Consider the following 19,120-nt stretch of genomic DNA (forward strand, 5'->3'; position numbering starts at 1 on the left):
ATTGCAATTAAATTCAGGGCTGGGTAAGCCCAAGCAGTGAGTGATAACAGAGGCCCCACAAAATAAGAGGATGGCTAACTTCTGGAATTCAGTCTTGCTGGCAAGATTTATTGTTCAGATCAGGAGATGTTTTAAAAAGATTTTCACTTGGCCCAGATTGTCAACTTATAACATGAATCCTGTCGGTTAAAAAAATTTTTTCCCTGCATTTGCCATGAGACATCAAACATTGGTTCATAATTATTCATAGCACGTTAGTGACACTGAAAGGGATTTATTTCAGTGTATTCAGTCTGTATTAATACTCTGCAGGGAACAGAGTGCAGCCATCACTCACCGTGCTGCTAAGAAAGGAGGGACTTCAGAACTAAAGGGGGAAGAAATGCACCCAGTGGAGAGACACCCAGGAGGCATGTTATCCCCACAAGATTAACCCTGGGGAAAAGATTAAACAGGTTTAAAGAAGGTTCCGGTGAGTCTCTGAATGATCAGTCCTTTATTCAAGCAGGTTTAGGGATGTTCTGCAAAATCCTTCGTTTCTAAGCCAGCCTCATGGCGACAGCAGAGGCAGAAGTTGAACTGCTGTGCCATGGAGTGGGGACAGTGTAGAATTTCCCTGTTCTTAGGAAAAAGACAAGACAGAAAATGGATGGCAGAAGAGTTAGCGACTCTTCCAAAAGCTATTCCTGGTGATTCTTGGCAAGTGGCAACTTTGAAAGGGACAGGTTTCATACGAATCAAACCATTATTATCAAGTAATACCAATAACCAAACGAATATTACGTTGCCCCAAAGTAGCAGGTTACATGCAACTATTTTATTTGTATGTAGAACTTCTGCTTGGCTTATCAATATACATTGACTTAAATTCTGATGCATGACCAGTACCAAAGCTGAAAGCTGTTCCAGTTTTCAGCAAACCCAATATAAAAAGCCCAGACATAAAATAAATAAGGTAGTGAATATTCATGTTTAAATATTAAACCAAAGAGACTCTGTAAATTGTAACCTTCTTTTGGGCACTTAAGCCTTTATTTTTTAATTTTTAAAATTTTCATGAGCTCCAATTTGTCTATGTTTTCTTTTGTTGCCTGTGCCTTTGGTATCATATTTAAGAAATCACTGCCACGTGTAATGATTTGAAGCTTTTATCCTGTATTTTCTTCTAAGAGTTTTATAGTGTTTTTTTTTTTTTTTGGTTGTGCCACATGGCATGCAGAACTTCCCTGAACAGGGATCAAACGCGTGCCCCCTACGCTGGAAGTGCGGAGTCTCAACCACTGGACCACTAGGGGAGTCCTTAAGCCTTTAGATTATTAATTATCCAATAAGCCTCTTTTTGAGATCATGGGAGAGGGAATGAGGTAACACAGTGGTTTGGTATCACTGTCCAATCAAGAACAACAGAAAATAAGCACCTCTGAAATGATCTGTAAATCAATGGCAGAACTGGATTTGAGCCAGGACAATTCTGTGGACACATAATTTAGAATTCTGGTTCTACTTCCGGAGGAAGGGCTGTCCTTTATCCTGGGTGAGGGGCACAGTTCTAGGATTCCATGAATTGGTCCTTTCTGCCACTTCCTTCTTGGCATTAGGCAGTGGATCACATCACAGGCGATTATGGACTCAGGGGTCTTCTAATATCCTTAATGTCCTGAAGAGGAGGACACAAGGATGAAAGCGCCTCCTGAGGTTCTTTGTAGAACTACAAGCTTAGGTCCCAAGACGACATCACCCAGCCTTCCCGGGAAACCAGAAAACTGGGCGATAGGCTGCAAGGAAAACCAGCAGCTGGGACCAGAGATAATTGATGTCCCTCTTCTCTTTGATGCCTGATTTAGCAGTGAAGCAGACAGGACCAAAGGGAGGCCGCCCATGAATGAAACATCATTATCAATGGCTTCAGATTTAATTCTAACTTGCTGATTTGAAAACGGCTTTTTAATTGTTGGATCTTGATCTAAAACTCCTTCACTAAGGGGAGTTAACATGGTAAAGGGAATTTAAATTTATGTTGAGTTTTATGGGGAGAATTTTGCAATGCCCCCTTTAGCTGGGATTCTAGGTGAATGAACACCAAGTGCCGTGCTAGTCCTGGAAGACAGGCAAGAGGTGCGGGGAAGACGATGCCCATCATTTACTTAACACAAAAGTCTCCACAGCAGGCCCTCTCCTGCCTGACACCACGTAAGGAGCAGAAATGAAGGAGTGTAAATATTCAAGGCTGGGTCCACCAGGCCTGGTGTCCACAGCCAGGGCCTCCTCCTACCACCGCCAGCCTTCTAGGTCCATCATATTTGTTACGGTAGTCACACAACTTAAATGCAGTGCAAGCTGATGACATGCAAGTGTCAAATGTAAGATGAATTCTGAAAATCATTCACTGACTCTAAGAAAATCAAGCTGAATACTTGGAGAGACTTCATAAAGGTGAGTCAATTTTTAACCATCAAATAGGATGTTAAAGACTGTGAAAAAAATAGTAAAACTCTAGAGAGACTCTGCATTCAGATTATACACCGTGTAAGCCCTCGCTCCAACCAGCTGGAAGTCCTAGACAATGCATTATGGGTGTTGCTTAGGCCAGAAAGACAAGGAATTCCAACCAGCTGACCCAAACACCAAAAGAAGGCCTGGGCCCTACAGCAAAAGATGGAGGAATAAATGCACAACTATCTGGTTAATTTAAATGTTTAAAATATATATGTATCATTTTTATGATCTTTTAAAAACTATTTATTTTTTGCTGCATTGGGTCTTAGTTGCAGCAGGCGGGCTTCTCTCCAGTTGTGGAGCATGGGCTCCAGCATGTGGGCTCTGTAGTTGTGGCGCATGGGCTCAGTTGCCCCGCGGCATGCGGGATCTTAGTTCCCCAACCAGGGTTCGAACCTGTGTCCCCCGCATTGGAAGGTGGATTCTTAACCGCTGGACCACCAGGGAAGTCCCTTTGATTTTCTGATTTAATGACTTTTTTTAAAGAAACATGTATTATGACTCTCAGTATTCACTCCATGGATAAGAAAGCTTCTTAAACCAGATTTCTTAATTCAGATATAACTATGGCTATCGAATGCTTGGCGTTCCCTGGATTCAGAGCACGTTGAGTTTGCTTTATTTAACATTTTTTCTTCTTGACCCTCAGCTGCCACCATGAAGCCTACTTCTGAGTTTACCAAGTTCAGCACTGCTTCATTATTTCATTTGTAGAATCTCTCCTCCATTGTCTTCCATTAGTTGTTACTTTCTCAATCTCATCAGTGCTCACTTTTTATTCAATCGGTAAACTAGTAAGATCTCGGAACCGACCTGCTAAGCCAGGTCGCCAGTCCCAGGCTGGTGGGAGGGAGGGTGGTTCAGCTCAGGCTGGCGTGGACAGTACACAGGCTATTCCTGGCGTGTAGCAGATTTCAGGAAGGAAGAGGGCAGAAGCAGGGACAACAAATGACAAGTCACTCTGCTTGCCTGTGGCAAGAGTTCTGTTGTGTGCAGTTAAACGTGGGTGTGTGTGATTTTCGGGGGCTCCAGTACCACCCAGACAACAGCGCCTGCTTCCAGGAAGAACTGCCTACTTCTATCTTGATCCCTACTCAGTGTAACAATGTATCTGTTCCAACTAACTCCATCACCAAGGTCAGTAGTTTGCACATTCATCCAATCACAAGGGTCTGCTCACAGGCTGCTGCCCACGAAGCCATTTAATGAGCAATTATTATGTGCTGAGCCCTGGGCCCTGGCCCTTAGCCCTGGGCTAAGCACTACCTCATTTAAACCCCACAGCAACTGTGAGATAGGTACCCCAAGTTACAAACAATAAAAAAACTCTCCAAGAGGCTAAACAACACAGCTTAGGCCCCGCAGTGAGTAGGGGAACTGGGATTTGCACCCAGGAGTTCTGATCCGAGGCCCCACCCTCAACCATTAGGCCAAACCTACTGTGTCTACATGCAGGACACTGCCCTGCACTGGGGAACCCGTCCAGGGAAAACCAGCATCTGCCCTCCAGGCATTCACAAACTTTCCTTGAATAGCTGAGGCACAAAATGCATTTCTTGGGGGTTAATTCTTAGCCTTCCTGATCGAGGCAAGCACAGAAATGTCGACAAAGAAAACACAATTTCAGATAATCCGCCTGGAGGTCATCCAAGCTGGCATTTTGTGGAAGCCGATTCCTACACCTACAGAATGTTTCCTAATCAAAGAATCCCCAAAGCTCGAAAACCACCCCGAGCTGGCCTCAAGCTCCCTCCCCACCCTCAGGTGGGGGCCATCTGTGCAAGACAGGAACCTGGCAGAGATGGCAGGAGCATGGCACCCGAGGCAGGGAAAGAGGTCTTGGACAGCAACCCCTTTGGCAAGGGAACAGAAGTGAGTCCGGCGTGTGTGGTGTGTGTCCGATCGCCCACACAGGCGCTTGTGGGAAGCAGCAGAATCGTAGCTGGGTGGAGTGGCAGTAAGTCCTGTGGGTGGAGGATTCCAGGCTGTCCCTCTACACCACAGTATAACGGAATATTTACTGCAGAGCCTGGGCCCCAGGAAGTGAGAAAAGCTCCCAGGCCCACCTTTGCCAAGGGAGACAGATTCTGGCTTGAGGTCCTTCCTATGCCCGCCCAACTCCTCTCACCCACAGGCTCCGAGCTGGGTCCCAGTGGCAGTTACCAAAGCTTCAGCCTCTGAGGTGCAGAACCTAAGATGGAGAGCTAATGTCCCTAAAACTTCAGTGATTTGATCTTGAGTCTATGTCATGATCCCCCGATCTTGATTTCCAGACTTCTTTAAGACAGTCAGACCTGGCTGCTCCTTTGTGTGACAGAGCAGTCCTGAAATCCTGGATTTGGGGGAAGAGGTTTAAGGTCCCCAGGATATCTTCCCTGTTTTATAAACAGAATCACAGAGGTTGAGTAAAATCTCTTGTTCCACGTGTCAAGGCCGAAATTCCGAGCTTTAGGCTGTGCTCCAATTACAGACTCTTACAAAAGTTCACATGCGCGTCAGTGGTTTTGGAATTAGTATATTCCGCTGGGTCAATGTTATAGATCGCGCTGTGGTTCCCGCTAGCCCACAAAAGCCTATTAAGCCCACATGTAGCTGAGAAGGGGCAGGGGCTCCTGTCAGACACCCAGCTCCACCACTCACTGGCTGTGTGACCTTAAGTGAGTTACTAAACCTCTCTGTATTTCAGTTTCCCCATATGTAATACGGAGATAATACAAACTGCTACTTAAAGGGGTTGTTGTGAGGATCGAATGAGATCATCTCTGGGGAACACTTAGAACAGTGCCTCCAAGAAGATACTCAATGAATGTAAGATGCCACTAAGATGATGGTGCCAGGGTAACAATGTTTCTAGAGCAGGGCTTCTCAACCCTGGCACTTGTGACATTTGGGGCCAGATCATTCAGGCACCCTGGGCCTTGTAGGATGTTCAGCAGCGTCCCTGGCCTCTTTCCACTAGATGCCAGTAGCACCCCTGCCCAGCTGTGAAAACAAAAAAAAATGTCTCTAGACATTAAAGTGGCCCCAGGGCTTGAGAACCACTGTTTTACAGGAAACCAGCTGAGAGTCCCAGCTCGAACATCGGATTCCTCTCCCCGCTGTAGCCCAGATGGTGAGGCTGGGGTTTTCCCTTCCTCTCACCTGCTGAGGTGGCCCTCCCATGCCAGCTCCAAGTCACTAGTGGAAGCATCTAGGCTGGCAAGTTAGGAATGGTCGGGCAGGTGGGTGTTTCTGGGGATGTGGAGGGGTTGGGGGGTCCTCTAAGTGGGATGATGAGAAGTGGGAGGAAGAAGAAGGAGCAGAGGCAAAGGGGGTTTCCCACCTCCATCCCTCTGACCTCCTGCAGGAACAGCACCTGCAGGGCTAAAGGTCGCAGGGCAGGGTCCTCCTCCCCCTGGGGGTGGAGTGTGGTCTCTCCCCTTTCCACTCTGCTGGCCAATGAGGGTGAGGTGAGCAGTGGTGACCAGGCTGTGGGGCCATAAGCAGCAGGAAGGGAGAAGGCAGGGAAGCAGTGGGGGAGGGGAGGGCATGGAGGTGCACCAAGGGGTACAGGCAGCTTTTGGGTGTCATTTTGACACAGAGCAGGGGACAAACTGGACTGGATTTGTCCCCAAAACTTCTTGATGCCATGACCTTGAATAAAGCCCTCCTCCCATTCTGCTTTCTTTCCACCACCTTTTTTAACCTGCATTTTCCCGTTTTATCCATTCATTTGTTAAATGAGCAGGGCCCAAAGACCTATTGTATGTCTAGCACTGTACTAAGCCCCTAGGGGTGCTTTTATTTATGAGTGATTCTTGATTTCAAGGTGAGAGGAAGGAAGGCAGTAATTAACTAAATAGAAAGCACAATCTAACTGAAAACTAACATATGTTCATGAACACAGCTGTGGAGCCACCCAAATCATATACATACATTTATGTACATAAATGCCGAGGGAAGGGAGAATAAAACAATTCCTTAACATTTTCAACCAATGGGCTTCATGAATTGATGTTAAAAGGGCAGAAGGAAAACTCAGCCTAAACAAAGGGCACCCCAATCCTACCACATCTGCAGGCTGCCACAGCTCTCAAAGGGCATGTGGGTCAAAGGGCATGTTCCACAGAAAGGACACTTTCCCAACTGGAATAAATCTGACCCTTCTTGAATCAAACTGATTGTAAGTTTTCCTCTTGTAATTTGTGGGAATAACACTTTTCTTTTGTTCCTGTTGGGGGATCTGTGCCTGATATTAGAAACCACTCAAAGACGGGCGTGTGCAGAGGAGGTCGGACAGACACAGACTGTCATTCACCCAAAACCAGCATAACCAACACACACCTCCCGCAAATTGTCCAACGTTGAACGCCAAGAGCCAAGCTAGGTTACTGCAGTAAACACAAGCTGTTACAGAAGCAAATGTTGGTCAAGAAATTGATTAGCTTCAAGAGCCACTCTGAAGCGGGCTCTGGGAGAAGCATGTTATTAATTTATTTAGGGGAAGGTCTGGAGATGGAGGAATGGATAAGCAATTCTTATGTGGTAAACATAAGCAGCATCATAAAACACAAAAAATACCTTAATTAATTATGGTAGGAAAGGCATTCATTTCTCTTTCTGTCGTAGGATCGGTCAGTTGGAGGGACGGGGATCAGATAAAACTCAAAGCTGTCCTGTTGAGCCTGAGCGCGCGGTGGCCCAGAGGAGCAGGCGGGCATTCGCTGTCCCAGGTCCCACCATCCATCCCAACCCGGACCAGCCGGAGACTCGCGCATGGAGTTATGGGTCCGGACCGCCTGACGCCAAGTGGGGTCTCCCGGGACTTAAAACAGCCCCCACCTGCTGGAGATTCGGTGACAGGAGTCGATGGGAAACCCAGGAAACCCAGGCGCGGCGGCTGGCCCCAGCTTCAGCGTCGGAGCATAGGCGCAAACGGGGCATCTCTCGCGTTCCCGGGTAGGAAGCCGTGTAATTAAAGCGCGCCCAGAGCCAGGGATGGAATTTCCCGATACGCGTACGAAGGACCGTCCCCAGGCCCCCGGGATTCCTCCGTTAACAGCCCCCCAACCCCGGCCTTGCCGACCAGAGAGCCCTTACCAAACCGCCAACACATTTCCAAAGAGTAAAATCGCGGATGCCGTACTGCGCTTTGTTCCCGGCACTGAGCTAAACGCGCTTGCCTCTGCCTCCCTCCTTTTCCCCCAACCGACAGGAGATGACCTCTCTGCCCCCGGTCCATCCCGAGCAGCGGCGGCCGCGGGCTCCCCGTTCCCAGGGCCGCTCTAAGACCCTCGCTCTCTCTGGTACCAGAATCTCCTGTCCAGCTCTATTGTGGGGAGGGGCGGGGAAGATGCTCGAATTGATCCTTGAACCTCTCCCACCCACCCGTGCCGAGCCCAGCTCTGCAGGGAGGCTCTGATCCTGAAGCCAAGAGAAGGTTCGGCTTGGCCCCGGGCAGCCTCTCGACGCCCAGCCGAGTCATTCCCGAATATTCAGATCAACCTGCGCGGCTCGAGAGGACGATTTGGCCCCTAAAATGCTCATCCCTCTCAGAACTGCGCCCCCGCACCAGTTTCCAGCGATAGAATTAACCAGAAAGCCGGCCAGGCTCCGGCTAATGGAAGGAGGGCGAGGCTCGGATTTGTTCGCCGGGGTCCGTACCCGCCTCTCTAGCCCTCCCTCCCCACCCCCGCCTCCTGGTTTCAAGGCGGCGGCGAACTCGGGATCTTAAGTGAAAATCCCGCACAGTTCTAAAATAATATTCGGCTATAATAATAAAAACACATGAGAGATGCCTATCTGGGTGGCTGCGGCCGCCGGAGTCCAATTAGAAACAGGCACGGGTTCAGGGTTGGGGGTGCGGGTCTCCCTCCAGCGTCCTCCAGGAGCCAGAAGGGGCGGCCCTGCTTGTCCCAGGGTTCTCCATCTCTGCTGGGAAGGGGCGGGGCACGCCCCAAGAGCCCGGGGAGCGTGTGGTCTCCATGACAACCTCCCCTCGGCGCCCCCCATTTCAGTCCTCCCGATAAAAATGGGTGTGGCCCGCAGCACCCGAGGAAACCTCACGGCCCCTCCTCACAATCTCCTGCCTGGCGAAGCAACAGGGCTTGAAGCGAAGCGGGGCCCCGCCTGCGAGCTCCCACCGGGAGTCACTGGTGCTGCTTGGTGGGCAGCCTGGTGGGGCATGGCCCCCGGGACGTTCCGGGTGTGGGGAGGGGCATCGATCCTTCGCGGCGACCCGCAAGGCGCGCGGAGACCTCGAACCCCACCCCTTCAGCCCCGCGGATGCTTTCTGGCGCGTGGCCCGGCTCTGGGAGGGGGCTGCGCGGGGTGACGCCCTTTCCATGCGTGCCCCGAGGCTAACTCGAGTTCCTCGACCCCAGCGAGCTCTGAGAGCTAACAAAGGGCTCGGAAATGAGGGGCAAAAAGCGGGAGGAGGGGTGGGAACCTTGGTTAAACACCCTCGTAGAATAAAAGCCAAAAGCCAGTGCTGGCAACGCAGATCACGTAGCCCTACAAACAAAGCATCGGGCCCCCGAGGAAGATTCCGGGTGAACGACCCCGGTGCTCAAGACCGCAGCAGCAAAATGCCAAGACTTCAGCGCTAATTGCGCTCCCCCCTTTAATGACAGTCCCCGCCCTGTCCTCCTAAGCCCAGCCACCCGGCTTGGCATGGTACTGTAAAGACGTGACACACCGCAAAAAGATGGCACCTCGCGTTCGGAGGGGAAAAAAGCAGGGGTGGAAGTGGGAGGAGGCAAAGCCTTCCCTCCCCCTCCTCGCCCACCCGGGTCCACACCCACTGCCGCAGTGAGGGGCGAGCACTGCGCGCCAGCCCCTCGCCTCCGGCAGGGAGCGCACAAGCCGGACGACCGGCGCGGAGCGCAGAGAATGGGGCCCGCCCCGAAATGCACCTGCAGCCCTTGAGCGGGTTGGTGCCGGGCTGCGGCTGTGTGCGCCCTCGAGCCGGGATCGGCAGCTGCCGAATCCTTCCACAACGCAAGGCCAGGTGACCCCTGCCTTTTCGAGCGTCCACCTTGGGATCCGCGCGCTGTCTTCTCTCGGGCACGGCGCTGCTTGCGTCTCGGTGCCAGGAGCGCGCAGGGGGAAGGGCGACTAAAGTGACAGCGCCGGGACCCCTCCCCATTTCTCCGATTCCACTCCCAGCCCTCAAATGTCCCCAGCGGGTTTCTGAAGGAGGAAATCGAGGAGAGGGTGGGCCACCGCCTTAAACCAAGGGCAGCGAAAGCCCCACTGGAATCGCTGCCGGGGAGGGGCTGGCAGGCAGTCATCTTTTCTAGAACCCGATCAATACCTTCCTTAGAGCTGATGGCAAACCGAGGCAGAGAAATTGGATTACAGGTTCGGTTTCGGGGGTCGTCACCGGACTCCCCTTCACCCCCCGACACACACACAGTCATACGCCCATTGCGGCAAAAGGCGGTGTTCGAGAGTGCATAGCAGCCCCCTCCCCCAGATCACCGCCATCCGCGCCCCACCCTATGGGCACAACATCTGACGGGTCCGCGAGAAGCGGGTCGTGTAGACAACCCCCCCCTCAGGACACACACACGAGCGCGCGCGCGCGCGCGTGCATCCCTTGCATGGGTCCCTTTCCAAGTCGCCCCAATCCAGGCGCCGGAGCGCTGAGGGCGCAAGGAGGGGCCGCCGCCTTTGCCCCCGACCAATGCTCACCTCATGAAACCCATCTCTGAGGCGAGGGGAGGCGGCATGGGGTTGCAGGAGGGAGGACGGGGAAGCCAATTTCGGAGCCTCGCACTTACCTGATAGTCGACAGAGGGCGAGGACAGTAGAGGGAAGCAGAGGAGAAAGTGGCTGTGGTGTCGGTGGCAGGAGGTGGGCGGCGGCGGCGGCGCTGCTGCTGGTGTCTGAGCTGGTGGGTGGTGGAGACTGCGAGCGCGCGCACGAGCGAAGAGGGCGCGCTCCCGAGACCGGCGGGCAGCGCAGGCGCGAGCAGCGGGAGCACGAGCCTCCCGAGGGGAGGGGCGGGCCGTAAGGCCTCCGCGGGCGTGTTCTCCTCCGGCCACCAGTGGGCGCGCGAGAGAGCTCCAAGGATCGGCCCATCCTAGCCTCTCGGCTCTCTCCTCTCTGAGCTTCCCTTCCCGGGTCTCGCCTCCCTCCCACGACTTGGGCCGCGGCGCTGACCGCAATGCGCATGCGCACTCTGGCCCTTCTCCTGCTAGGGAAGCCTTGTCTTGTCTGAGGGGTCTCCTCCCTTGGGAGGGAGGCTTGGATGCTCTCTGGGTCGAGAAGAGGCTGGGTGCTCCGCCCCCAGGTCCGCTGCCCCTTTTTTTCCCTGTCGTCCTGGGGTGATGTCCTGTCTGGGAAAGGTTCTGGGCGGGTTTCCACATGGCCAGCCCTCCAGTCCGTCCACCCTGGACCTCAAACCTCCCTCGGGCTTGAACTCCTTATCGCTGGCACCCTGACCCTCCCCTGAATTTCCCGAAATGATTCCCCTTGTTGGAGATCAGTTCCCCGGATCTGCTTCCTTTCAATCTGTCCACCTTTTTTGTTACGGATCAAGGTGAATTCTTTCCTTAGCAGATATGCTGAAAACAGGCTAACTCAATTGTAATACGGTAGTGCAAGGTTTTGGTTTTTTGTTTTAACAAGGAGCATTCGAATCTATTATTCATCTGTGACCCAAGAATAAAATCTTAAATTAGATGAAGATTCAAATGGCACTTATCACATTACAGAGCATTTTCACATATACAGTTATTTTTACCTTGTTTGGGAAACACTGTAAAACTGTAAACAGCTTGAGATCTGAATTTCTAAATGCTGCTGGAGATTCTCACCTGGATAACACGGCCTCGACTGAAACTGACCAGGGGCTTTCATTCTTCAGTCAGCCAACATCTAGGTTTTGTCCTTAGCTTTGTCTCCTCAACATCTAATTTAAGCCCTGGCAGTGGGAGGTTTTAAGTGTATGAGGGCTTGGAGACAGCCATCTTGTCCTAAGATGGGAATTTGTCTTAGAGCTTTAATTTGCATAGCTCATATATTTTTTCAAAGCAGTATTGTATGTTACAGATTAATACAAAAAGCAGGTAATTAAAGATGCTTTATTCACAGGGGTTTAATTAATGTATTATCGGGAGCACTGAGTGGATGATGGAGATGGGGGCCAATTTCTTAAGCTCTGAGTCTCTAGAATTGACCTTTTGTTGTTCCAACTGCCACCATCCTAAAGACCCTTATCTTGCTTCTCAATATGTAGTGACCTTACTGGTGTCCCTTCTCTGTTTCTTTCTATATCAGCTCATCCTGCCTAAAGGCTTCTAATTTCTCCCTAAGTGAAATTAAACTCCTTAGCCTTAAACTTCTCTTCATCTGCACCTCCCCCCCCAGCCCGCCCCCAGCCTATCATCTGAGCCTCTGTCCTTTCCAGTTTTCTCTCTCATCTACTCTATGGCCAACTGAGCTTGTTTGACTGGAACTCTTGCTCTACTCTGGGGTTTTCCTTTGCCTGCAAAGTCCTTGCTCTTTCTTCACCAATATCCTACCTAACTTTCGAAACCTAGCTCAAATTTTACCAAAACCTCCCCTAATCATTCCAACTGGAAGGCATATTTACAACCAGGCAGAGTATTTGGACAGCCTGAAGTGTATTTGTTCCGCCTAATTGTCTGCTAGGCAAGGTGCTTTGATGAGACACCTACAGTCCTCTCTCAAAGCCAACGTAGGGGAGTATCAATATAATACAGCTAGATTAGAAAGTGAGTATTAACATTACAGACAAATGCTTTACTATGCAAAGGGAACCATATCCAGATTCCCCTAAATGTCAGTTCCCCTGATGCGTTTGAAATGTAAGTTGATTTACAGGCAAATTTGTAAACACCTCAATTATATAAAAGGAGGCAGATCCATGCCTTAGTTTCTCTGGACTTACCTCTTGCTAATTATCGCTTAGGCCCAAATTTTCCTTTCTGTCTTTATATTTCCTGAATGCCTCATACCCACCTCTCCTTCCCTCCATTATCCTGCTGAGAACATTGCCCCTTGTCTAGGTTTTCTGGATTCCAGCAAGAAGCAGGATGAAATGCAGACAAGGGTTTCAGTTACACATGACTCAGCGGTGTAGCTCTATTGTCAAAAAAGCGAAGGTCATCCTGGGACCCAGAAATAGGGACAAGGCATAACAGATCCATGAGATCAGCCTCTCCTTATATTTGGCTTTGCCCAGACACTCTGGATCTGCCTGCCTAGGGGAGTGTCAGGTAATTTGGGGAGTTTTCAAAGGGGAGCCCCAAATACAGAACTTGAAATCAACTTAAATATTAACTTTCACTTAAACTGTACCATCACTGGCAAAATCCCACTCTATGGAAGATGTAGTCAGAATTCTAAAAGTGGGATGTAATGTACAACATGATGACTAAATCCTAAAAGTTCTCACTACAAGGAAAAAAAATTTTTGTAACTATATGAGGTGGTGGATGTTAACTGAACTTATTGTTGTAGCTATTTCACAATATATATCTGTCAAGCCATTATGCTGTACACCTTAAACTTATACAGTGCTGTATGTCAATTATATCTTAATAAAACTGAAAAAAGTAAGAATTCTAAAAGTTACCAAAATATTGAGACCTGAGTCGCATCTCATGAGCTATAGTCTGGCGTTTGTACTTTATTTTTTACAAGCTGTTCTTTTTTTTTTTTAAGCATTTTTTAAAACTTTATTTTATTTATTTATTTGTGGCTGAGTTGGGTCTTCATTGCTGCGCACAGACTTCGGCGAGCAGGGCTTCTCTTGTTGCGGAGCGCAGGCTCTAGGTGCATGGGCTCAGTAGTTGTGGCTCCCGGGCTTAGTTGCTCCACAGCATATGGGATCTTCCCGGACCAGGGCTCAAACCCATGTCCCCTGCATTGGCAGGTGGATTCTTAACCACTACACCACCAGGGAAGCCCACAAGCTGTTCTTTATTCAGAGTAAATATCATTATCATTTCTTTTTCTAAGTAATACCAAGTTCTAAGTACTATTACTGACTGTTATTAGTGTCCTGATTTTTTTTTAATCAGAGAAGGAGGTTGTTTATCCTTTCAACAAACTGTATGGGGCGAAAACAATGATAACCAAGGCTGTAAGTTGCTCTCAGTATAGTGATTTATTTATTAATTGATATTGATCTTACACATTCAGGGTTAGCTAATCTGGAAAGGGTGCATATGATCCCACTATATGACATCCTGGAAAAGGCAAAATCATGGAGACAGTAAAAAGGTCAGTAGTTGTTCAGGGGTTAAGGGGGAAGAGGTGGGGCGAAGAGGGATTTTTAGGGCAAAATTATTCTGTATGATGCTCTAATGGTAGATACACGTTGTTATATTGTTATACGTTTGTCAAAACTCAATGCACAGCAGCAAGAGTAAACTCTGAACTGTGGACTTTGGGTGCTAATGATGTGTCAGTGTAGGTTCATGGATTGTAACAAAGTTACCACTCTGATACAGGATGTGGATCCTGGGTGAGGCTGTGCCTGGGAGCGGGCAAGAGGTGTGTGGAAACTATCTGTATTTTCTACTCAGTTTTGCTTGAGCCTAAAACTACTCTAAAAATAAAATCCACCTTTTACAAATTCAAACAAAATTGGGGAAATGCAAAAAAAAACCTCTGGCGTTAGGTACCACCCAGGCAGTTCGTGGCATGCATTCTTTAAAAATAAAATTCTAAGCATTAGTGATACTTTTTTGATCAAGGAAAGTCCCCATGAAGTCAGTGGGACAGCTACGAGATGAGACTCTGAGGGAACTGTGTTGTATAACTTTACTTTTTTCCTATATAAGAGACTACCTATACTTTTAAATATTAAATAAAACCTCTCAGTCCCATGTCTAGCATTTCACATAAATAATTGCCCCAGAGGGTCTCTGGGATTTAGCAGCTTAAGGAACTTATTTATCACTGTTCTGGAAAATTCTGAAGCACCGACTACCGAGACTGTTCTCGTAACACGTTGTTGGGCAAATCCTGCTGCTTTTCTGTCAGCAAGTGGCAGCTCAAGACCCATGATTTCTTGACGCTCCTGCACAGGCGAATACAGACAGTGTGGATGTTGACAGCTGACAGAGCAGAGAGCCCTCTGGGGCTCTGAGGCACTTTGCTTTGCTCCAGTCGGAAATGAGTCTGCTAGTTCAGTAGTCTGGCTTCCCTAGCATCAGGCCATGAGCTGTAAGTCACCCTCTGACAGGCTGTCCTTCTAGAATGACGCAGGATGGTCTGTTTTAAACACTGCTTCAGTGTAAGATAGCTTTCCATGAGTCCCAGATCTTTAGTCTTCTTTCAAAAATTGAAATCTAGTTGACGTACAATATTATGTTAGTTTCAGGGGTACCACATAGTGATTTGCCATTTGCATATGTTATGAAATGATCACCATATAAAAGTCTTATAACCCTCTGTCCCCATACAGAGTCATGACAATACTATAGACCATATTCCTTATGCTGTATATTACATCCTCATGGCTTATTTACTTTATAACTGGAGGTTTGTACCTCTTAATCCCCTTCACCTATTTCGCCAACCTCACTCCCCTCCCCTATGACAATCACCCACGTTTTCTCCGTATCTGAATCTGTTTTTGGTTTATGTTTGTTTGTTTTGTTTTTGAGATTCCACATACAAGTGAGATCATCCAGTATTTGTCTTTCTCTGTCTGACTTATTTCATTCAGCTTAATGCCCTCTAGATTCATGTATGTTGTCGCGTATAGCAAGATTTTCTTTAAATTTTTATGGATGAGTAATATTCCTATATATATATATATATATATATATATATATTACATCTTCTTTATCCATTCATCTATCAATGGACACTTAGGTTGCTTCCATATCTTGGCTATTGTAAATAATGCTGCAGTGAACATTGGTGTGCATGTATCTTTTCAAATTAGTGCTTTTGTTTTCTTCTGGTAAATACGCAGAAGTGAAATTGTCCAATCATATGGCAGTTCTATTTTTAATTTTTCAAGGAACCTCCATACTGTTTTGCACAGTGGCTGCACCAATTTACATCCCCACCAACAGTGCACAAATGTCCCCAGATCTTTAGTCTTAAATTCATAGATACCTCTAAACTCACTTGGATTCTAGGAGAAATCAAAATATTTTACTGAATACAGTGGTCATTGGCAGTACCGAGAATTTAGGGGTTCATATTTACGTTTTTGAAATACAGATAATCCTCATTGTTCACGACTCCATATCTGTGAATTTGCCCACTCCCTAAATGTATTTGTACCCCCCCAAATCAATACTTGTGGCACTTTTGTGGTCATTTGTGGATATGTGCAGGGGGCAAAAAATGTGATTGGTCCAACTTCGCATGTTCCCAGCCGAGGTCTAGCAAGGCATTGCTCTCTTCTGCCTTCAGCTCTCACCCTGTAAGCAAGTGTCCTTTCCTCCATCTATTTAGTGCCACGCTTTGCTATGCTATCTTTAGTTTTGTGGGTTTTGCTGGTGATTTCGCTTTTATTTTTTATGGTTTAAAAATCTGTCCTTTATTTTATTTATTTACTTGGCCACACCACATGGCTTGCAGGATCTTAGTTCCCCGACCAGAGATTGAACCCGCGCCCTCGGCAGTGAAAGCGCGGGGTCCTAACCACTGGACCGCCAGGGAATTCCCTGATTTTGCTGTTTAAAATGGCTCTAATGTTTCTAAGCACAAGAAGGCTGTGATGCGCCTCATGGAGAAAACATGTGCATTAGGGAAGCATCATGTGGGCACGAGTTACGGGGCTGTTGGCTGTGAGCTCAATGTTAATAAACCAACGCCATATATTCGATAAGGTGGTTTGAAGCAGCCACACACTGCCTTGGCTTGGCAAATGCAGCCTGGGTCCTCGCTGAGCCCTACCATCCAATCACATTGTACTCTTTGCAGGTCGTTGAATCACCAAACTCTCTCTTGCTTTCAAACCTTTCATAAGCCTAGATCATTCTCTCATCTCTGCCTGAACAGCTCCTATTGGTCCTTTAAGACTTAGCTCTGATACCCCCTCCTCTTGTCCTTTAAGACTTAGCTCCGATACCCCCTCCTCAGAAGGCCTCCCCTGAGACCTGCCTTTTAGGGCCGGGTGTTACCCGGGAGGCCCACTTACCACACTGGGAGGCGGGGGATCGCTTGGGTACCTGTCTATCCCATCTGAGTGTGACGCCCTGGAAGGCCTGAACTGTATTTTATTCACCTTACTGCATAACACAGTACTTGACACACAGTAGGTGCTTCATAAACAGCTGATGAGAGGCCTGTAGACTGGATGGATAAAAGAAGAACTGGGTGAAACATTTCTGAGAAACAGGTGCAGGCTGTGGGATACAGCAGAGCCTGAGAGCTCAGCTTATTGGTGTTGACGTGGCTAGAAAAAAACAGAACAGGTACAAACCTAAGACAAAAAATATGCATAAACCCTCTTTAGGGAACCTGGAGTGGGCCATTCAGCTCGTCTCTCCCAGCTTCCAAAAAGTCCTGAATCACTGTTTAGACAGAACAGCCTTTTATTAAATACCTCTCACTCCCATTCAACTTCACTGTAAAGCTTGATTGGATTCTGAGATGGACCGGGAGGAAATGTGGATGGCAAGGAGCAAGGGGGCATCTCTTTCTTTTCTCCTCTTGCCCCTGTCTTTTTTTTTTTGCTGTACGCGGGCCTCTCACTGCTGTGGCCTCTCCCGTTGCGGAGCACAGGCTCCGGACGTGCAGGCTCAGCAGCCATGGCTCACGGGCCCAGGCGCTCCGCGGCATGTGGGATCTTCCCGGACCGGGGCACGAACCCGCGTCCCCTGCATCAGCAGGCGGACTCTCAACCACTGCGCCACCAGGGAAGCCCTCGCCCCTGTCTTTTGATTACAGCTGAACAAGAGTCAAGAGACCAGTAAAAGACCAGCAAATCTAATAATCCTGTGATTATGATTTTTTAAACCTCACAGGCAGATTCAAGCTGAATTGAAATTGTTCAATTTCTCTTGCCATTAGCAAGGAAACAGCTGAGTCACACACACATGCACACACACACACACACACACACACACACACACACACACACACTTCCCTCCCATTTTTGGTACATTGCTCTTTTCTCTGTGTACTTTGCATGCTATTTATCTCAACTTCTCCAAAAACCGTTCAGCAGCCCCTGCCTCCTCTTCTTATTCCTTGGATCGCAGATGATGTTTTAGTGCAGAGTCAGCGCTGGAACTGCCTTCTGGTGGTTTCAGGACCTCCGCTGCCTCTCCCCTCTCCTCCTGTTTGCCCAGCCACCCCACTGGCTGTCAGCCCTCCACGTTCTTTGGTCCCTTTATCAGCCCCCTCCTGTCACATGAACTGTGTCACCGTGCAGCTGAAATCCTCACTCCACTGTTTCTTTGGGGAGAGGGTGAGGCTATGACTGGAAACATATTAGAATGAAAAACTCCAGCACCCCAGCCCTAGAGCCTTAGAAAGCTCTGAAGAGATTTTAGAAATCGTCCTGTTCAAGCCTCTCATCTTACAGGTAGGGAAGCATAGGCCCAAAGAGGGAAGCGCTGAGTGATTAATGGCAGAGCTGGGTTTAAAATCAGGCCCTCCATTTCCTGGTCCAGGGTTTGTTCCTCTGCAGCACACCTGGAATGGTACTCTCTGCAAACTTGAAAATTTTATTAAAACAGGGTCTCTACTGGGGGAGATTTTGCCTCCAGGGACATTTGACACCGTCTGGAGACATTTTTGTTTGCCCTCACTGCTGGGAAGGAGTGCTAACAAGTGTTTGGAGAGTCAAGGCCACTTGTAAGCACTTATCAGAAGTGGGATCTGGTCACCACCCCATGCGGGCCCCAGCTGCAGCCCATCTAATGGATGTCCATGTGGCTTCAGCGATGGGAACCACAACCTCCCAGCTAATCCAACATGCAGGGGCCGAACTCAAGGCAGACTTTTGCTTGTTTTGGTTTGGGGATTTATTTTTGTTTTGTGTTTTCAGAATGTGAATTTTGCATTATTCTAATACAGGGCTTCTCAACCATGGCAACCGTGGGACAATCAACTTGTCCCATGATCCTAGGTGGGCTCAGGAGTGAGGTGTGAGACCCGGACTCAGATTTATGTGCCTGGAAGAACTCTAGACAACAAGTTTTGTCGTGGGGCCTGTCCTGTGCATTGTGGGACATGTAGCAGCACCCCTGGCCTCTACCTGGTAGATATCAGTAGCACCTCTACGACTTTTTTCCTCCATGGAAGAACACGTCAATTTTTTTTTTAATTGAAATATAAGAGGGAGGAGATATGGGGATATATGTATATGCATAGCTGATTCACTTTGTTATAAAGCAGAAACTAACACACCATTGTGAAGCAATGGTACTCCAATAAAGATGTTTAAAAAAAAGAAATATAACTCATGTACCATAAAATTAGGTGAACATTTTCTATGACTTTGGTTGTCTTTATTCCTTAGTTCCACCCAGGCCTTGCTCATAATTGGTACTTAAATGTTTGACCAGTTGATTCGGCACTGGGCTCTCCTTAGAGAGGCTTTTCCCTGGACACGGTACCGAGGTGGGGTTCTTGTGAGTGGTGTGTGTATATGCTGAGGTCTGGTGAGCACACAGGGCAATGGACTTAACTGATG

General features: G+C 48.4%; 1 protein-coding gene across 10 annotated transcripts in view; it reads right to left on the reverse strand.

The window, feature by feature from the left end:
- LOC115849115 (microtubule-associated protein tau) overlaps positions 1–10,416 on the reverse strand; it is a 102,777-nt gene extending 92,361 nt beyond the window's left edge. For all 10 annotated transcript variants that reach the window (XM_030850051.2, XM_030850049.2, XM_060290600.1 and 7 more), the window contains exon 1: positions 10,260–10,416. The gene's annotated coding sequence lies outside the window, so the exon portion shown is untranslated. The remainder of the gene's footprint in view (positions 1–10,259) is intronic.
- Between the last annotated feature and the right edge of the window lie 8,704 nt (positions 10,417–19,120).

Source organism: Globicephala melas, chromosome 20, assembly GCF_963455315.2.
Source record: "Globicephala melas chromosome 20, mGloMel1.2, whole genome shotgun sequence".
Classification (NCBI taxonomy): Eukaryota; Metazoa; Chordata; class Mammalia; order Artiodactyla; family Delphinidae; genus Globicephala; species Globicephala melas.